The following is a 6,317-nucleotide window of genomic DNA, read 5'->3' as shown; positions in this document are numbered from 1 at the left end:
CTTCCAAAACAGGGCCTCTCGGGTAGCAAGCAAGCGTTTAGGTGATGTCTCACTCTTTATACCATGAAATCTGATAATAGAATCTTATGAATGTGTACTCTGTCAATGTAAGAAGACAGGAAAGAAAAATTCTCAATTTGCCTGGGTTAAAATGTTAGCAACCATCACAAAGAGGAAGGGCTTAAACAATTGATAAGCTGCCTTAATATTTGTAGGTGAGCAAAACCCTATGTTATTTATGGCTTGGAAGGCTAATCTGCAAACACCTCTATTATCTGTAGTTTCCTTGTTTTGTTAAATGTGACACAAGGGAATTAGTGGGAAAAGACAAAGAGCTGTTTTATAGGGGCTATAAAACCTTTGAGTTTTCTGTGACCCTATATTAAAACCATTTTTGCAGGACTGCAAAGGACAGGTGTTTGCTTCTCACATTAACTAGTATGGGAAAATAGGCAGGTTTTCAATTTAATATTGTTGTTTCAGTAACATTTTATTGCTAGGTACCACGGAGAGATGTTTAGAGCTGCAGATAACGTGTTCAAATCATCCATCACTTGATCCACTTGGAAAACACCTTTGTTAATAAAAAATATTGTTGACGCAAATGAAAATAAAACATCAACGTGGGTCTCTTATCTTCATCTAATTTTAATAATAGAAGAAAATGCCTCTCACTTCTTCAGAGGAACTTGTTGGTTGTGAAACCTGACTGGAGAGGGAAAACGTCACTTGTCCTGGGCACTCCTTTGTTGTGGCTTTTTGTCTTGCCATGCTCATCCCTGCTACGGGATTCAAAAGCATCCGTAATACTATCAACAATAAAAAATATTCAAAAAATAAAAAAAACAATATTAAAAAAGAATATATATTCATAACCCATGGACACTGGCAATGGTGGGGGTCAGGGGCTGAGGGAGGTGGGCAAAGAGGGGGAGGGTAAAAGGGGGAACATCTGTAGTAATGTCAACAATAAAACTAAAATTTCAAAAATAAAAGCACTTTAAGCAAAAGGTAATACCAAAAAGCCCCGTCCCCCCAAGTGGAAGACCTAACATTTCCCATGCTGATGGGCCACAGCAGCTTGCTCTCCAGAAATTCTTTCTCATTGAAAAGCTTCTCTGACCTCCTCTTCAACCCTGCCTCTCTTTGTCAGTTTCATTTTGAAGCTAAACGTTACTTTGATCTAATAATCAGTGTATTCTGTTTCCAGAGTAAGGATTTCTGTGTGCTTTTCCCAACAGACTTTTCTACTCCCCCCCACCCCCCCATATTGGTTTTCCTCTGTTTTCTTTTCTTTCACTATCAGAGATAAGGAGTGATAAGATTTCTTTTCTGTCAATATTCTGCTTTTCAACAAACTTTATGACTTATTTCTCTTGCCTAATAATAGAATTATCTTTTTAATTTTTAGATTTTTCAAAGAGCAAAGTAATGCCCAATTAAAAGAAATTTGGAAAAAAGACAAGGAAGGGGGAAAAATCCAAATCAAAAAATCAAACTTTTTTCCAGTCTCTTTTCTCTGCTCGGGTTTTGAAACAGCAAAGAGAAATACTTACTGAACACTTTTATTCTTGTGTTGCTAAAAAAGTAAATTCATATTTAGTTATTTGAAACAAAATGCCTGCAAAATCCTAACTTCTCATCTGCCATCGACGACAGCTAATTATTTTGTTATGCAGCGTAGCAATGACTTCCATTTTCAATCCTCTGATGGTGGCCACAGGATTCTCTCTTCTTTGATTAAGCCTTGAAATTACACTGTATACAACATATATTTTTCCTTCTTTTTCATGGTATTTATTTGGTTTTCCTGTAATTTTGGCATTATCTGTAATATACCACTATTTTACGCTGTGAATAGTTTTATCAGGTTGTAAACAGATGCAACTTTATATTCTGCAATTTTCACTATCATAATATTTTTCCATATTATTTCATAATCTCCATAAATATAACTTTAAATGTTTAACAGTCCATCAAGAGTATTGTCTGAATTTGATTAACTGCTTTTTAAGTGCTGGATTTTTAGGTTATCTCCTGATTTTACCATTATAAGTATAAATAACTTTGATCATAAAAAGTTTGAGAATGTCTTGAAAAAGAAAAGATCCATCTGCTCCCCAGGCCGCACCTGTTTATTTAGGATCAAGCTGAGAAGTCAACTTCCTCTCAGTCAGGTAGCAGGCAAAGTCTTGTTGATACTATAAACTGCAGAGAAAGTATAATACAAAAATAGAACCTGAATGTTTAAAGGACATGCATGCTTTGTTGTACCTGCTCTGGAGTTTGTTGTGCTAGGAAGCAGCCACAAAAGCTGCCACCATTGCTCAGCTTCTGGTTTACTTTCTGCTGAGACTTTTGTTGTTTTCACATGTTTACTAAAGGGTCATGAGTATAAAGTTCCTTACCTTTGGGTTGGGTTTTTAGCTCTTGAACTTATGGGTCCCTAGGCTAAGTGTGAGGCATGCTGTTCTTTTCTCTAAAGAAGACTTAACAAGACCTTATCAGATCATTATTACTTGGCTTCTTTGGGTCAGGAGAAAATGAGTAAAGGACCATGGGTGCCTTTCTCAGGTAGGGAAACTCAGCGACTCACCTAGAAACTCTGCTCAAAATACAGCCCAGAATCTAGGTTTAGTCTTTCAGCACAAGAGAGATTGCAATCTCAAAAAATATGCTCTACATTTGAATTTGGATTGGATTAGACTTATGTCTTTGTTCATATTCTCAAACCAGGATTCTCCCTGATTTGCTTTCTTCTCTTTATTCCTATAACCCAGTGGTTCTCAACCAGAGGCAATTTGGCAATGTCTGGAGGCATTTTTTTATGACAATACATGGTTGGGGGTGGTTGGGTAGACAGTGCTACTGGCATGTAGGGGGTAATAGCCAGGGATGCTACGTAACACCCTACAATGCACAAGACAGCCCCACAACAAAGAATTATGCAGTCCAATGTCAACAGCGCCATTGTTAAGAAACCCTGCAAAAAACATAAATGTGTACTTCTATGCAATGGATATTGGCCTTTCTGTGTTATTAAAAGCAAAGGCCAAGTTTCCATTATAGGGAAGAAAGTGAATTCCAGAGAAGAAACTAACTCGCATTCTCCCTGACTTGTGTATAGAAGCATTGGCTTGTGATCCTTATTATAAAACTGATCAATCAAGAGATAAACATAAGACTGTAAGTTATGAAAACTTCTTTCTGAGATAAATGTTAAAGAATAAAATAATTGTGAATATGATTCTTTTTTAATTTGTTTGCTCCTAGAGAATGTTGCAAAAGAGCATAAGTTGAAAGTAAAACAAAAAAATAAAATTTTCTACTACTTACCCTCTTTATACCTCAATTTTTTATTCTATACAATGAAGTTAAAAAATGGGGAAAATACTTCCCATTTTACAGAAAGGAAGAGATGAAATGCACTAAGGCATATCAAGTCTACGGGCAAAAAAAAGGGTCTCAATAAATCACAGTGGTATCAGCTTGGATTATTAGTTACAATCAACTGGGGACCAAACAAATTCTATTTCCATGCCACTGTTGTGACATGGCTTTTTGTGTAATCATTCATTATACTTCTGACTTGTTCATTTAGAAGACTATGACATTTCTAATGAGATAATTGAAGTATTCTTTACTTTTTTATATAAATGCAAAGATAAATGTTAGACACGGTCAGAATGCAATTGTTTTGTGCCCCTTATAGAACTAATTTAGAAGAAATATAAATGATGGAGGCTGATGTGGGGAGTCTATGTGTGATCTGTCAAGTCTGACAATCTGAGAAACAAGCAGTGACTTGACAGTGGATGAAAGAGGAAGAATCAATATTAGTAAACTCTGATACCATTGGTGATAAAGGGTGGCTTTAGATAATGTCGAACCAACCTGGAGGTGTGGGAAAGGGTACATGAAGAATGTAGATCTGGTAACAGTGGAAAAGTGGTTACGGTCAGTCTTTGAGGGTATAAGGGAATAAAAATATAGTAACGGATTAAATTTTTCGTTATGTTTTTAGGTTTGGGTATACCCTGTAAAATGTAGTACCTCATACATTTTAACTATAAAATAGGTAAAATAATTCTCAAATCCTAAATTATAATGGATTTATTAGTCAAGTCAACCAGACAGTTGTTAAATGAACTTTTCTCTTTAGGTTGGGGAAAATATTTCTTGGCTTTTAAAGAAATATGTATATTTTGGATATTTAACATGTATTTTATAGATATTCCTAAACCCAGAACCAATATAAATATATGTTTACCTGTGCTCTCCAGCTGGTATCAAAGTATGTCTTGAAAAGCGACTGCTTTTAGAAGTTCCTTGGTAGAATGTTGTACTATCCTAATTATTCAACTGGTCATATAAATATTTCCAGCATTCCTACTATATTCCAGGTCCTGTGTTAGGACCTGGGACTCAAAGATAAATGAGATACAGTTATTGCTGCTAAGGCACTCAGAGTCTAAGGGGCTCCAAGGAGATACACGCTAAATTCTACAGCAGGTGTTTGCAGGAAACTGAATGAGGATGGAGTCCATAGCTTCCTGTGAGGAGAAAAAAAGGAATGCTTCCTGGAAAAGGTGTCTGAGCTAATCCCAAACCACTGCATCGAAATTCTAAAGTTTTAGGAACAAGAGAGCAAACAGTTGTTCTGTAAGTGTATATAAAAGAGATGATCAGGCCCTCCCTGGTTCGGCTCAGTGGATGGAGCATTGGCCTGTGGACTTGAAAGGCCCCAGGTTCACCCTAACTGGTTTGGCTCAGTGGATAGAGCGTCGGCCTACGGATTGAAAGGTCCCAGGTTCGATTCCGGTCAAGGGCATGCACCTTCGTTGTGGGCACATCCCCAGTAGTGTGTGTGTGCAGGAGGCAGCTGATTGATGTTTCTCTCTCATGGATGTTTCTAACTCTCTCTCCCTCTCCCTTCCTCTCTGTAAAAAAAATCAATAAAATAAAAAAAGAAAGAAAGAAAGAAAGAAAGAAAGAAAGAAAGAAAGAAAGAAAGAAAGGGCCCTAGGTTCGATTCTGGTCAAGGGCACATGCCTGGATTGCTGGCTGGATCCCCAGTGTGGGGTGTGCAGGAGGCAGCCGATCAATGATCTTCTCTCATCATTGATGTTTCTATCTCTTTCTCCCTCTCCACTTCTCTCTGAAATAATAAAAATATATTAAAACAAAGAAATGATCAGGATAATGAGGCCAATAAATCACTTTGGAATGCCTAAATTTACTTTGTTAGCATGTCTATCACAAAATTTCAAATTGCTACTAAATGAATAAATATAACATAAATAAGATATACAAATATGATATATTCCAGAACTTTTCCCACATAGCTCAAATAAAATGGTAGTGAGTTTTCCTCGGCTTTCTCTATTCATCATAGAATTGTTTACTGCGACCAAAAGCACTTAATATCTTTCCTTTTCCTGGTAGGGATATTGGAGAGTAAATGATACATGTGAAGTTAGTATAGGGCTGGCACAGAGTAGAGTTCAATAAAAGGTAGTCTCCCTCTCCAGTTCAAGGTAGATCTTGTATGTCCCTTTACTACAGTGCCTTTGCAATTAATGTTGCTCTAATAAATATTTGAGCTCTAACTTTACAGATAATTACCAGTACCTACCAAAGAAATCTTTACCATCTTTCCTCTTGCCCATTTTCCTCAGTCCCCACCCTATTTATTCTTCTGGTAAAATTCTGTAAGTATAAGTTCCTAAGAAAAGACTGTCACATTTAAGTTATATTAGAAATGTTTAATCACATATGCATGATTCACGAAACAGTTATTGGAAGTTTTCTCCAAGGCAATTTCAAGTATAAATATCAAGATTTTATTATCTCTTGGAAAATAAATCCCATAAGTATTGAGATTACACACCATCCCAAATTCCAGAGTAGGTCAAGATAAAGCAATAAATGTAGATAGAGCACACTGCCAACAGATGGCAGCACTGGAACATAAAACCCTGCTTTTCACTTCCACGTTAGATTGTGACTTGCAGAGAAATGCAAAATCCCAATCAAGGTGGGCAGAAGATAATGTCTACATAGAGGGCACCTAGGAGTATTTGAAACAGCCACACAACACTAAGATAGCAAGGACATATAGATGTGGTAGCTGCTACATCACATGGCAATGAGAAGGGACAATATGAGATGAGAGTATTCTGAGACACAGAGGGTGCGACTTGTTAAAGATTGTGAACAGAAATAGGGCTGGGTTCTACAATCCTGAAATTGGGAGCATTCACCCAAAGTCAGAGCAATGGAAACACATAAACACTAAAAATGTATTTCAGGCATAC

Source organism: Cnephaeus nilssonii (genome assembly GCF_951640355.1).
Source record: "Cnephaeus nilssonii genome assembly, chromosome: 9".
Lineage (NCBI taxonomy): Eukaryota > Metazoa > Chordata > Mammalia > Chiroptera > Vespertilionidae > Cnephaeus > Cnephaeus nilssonii.
Note: the sequence above shows the minus strand (reverse complement) of the source record.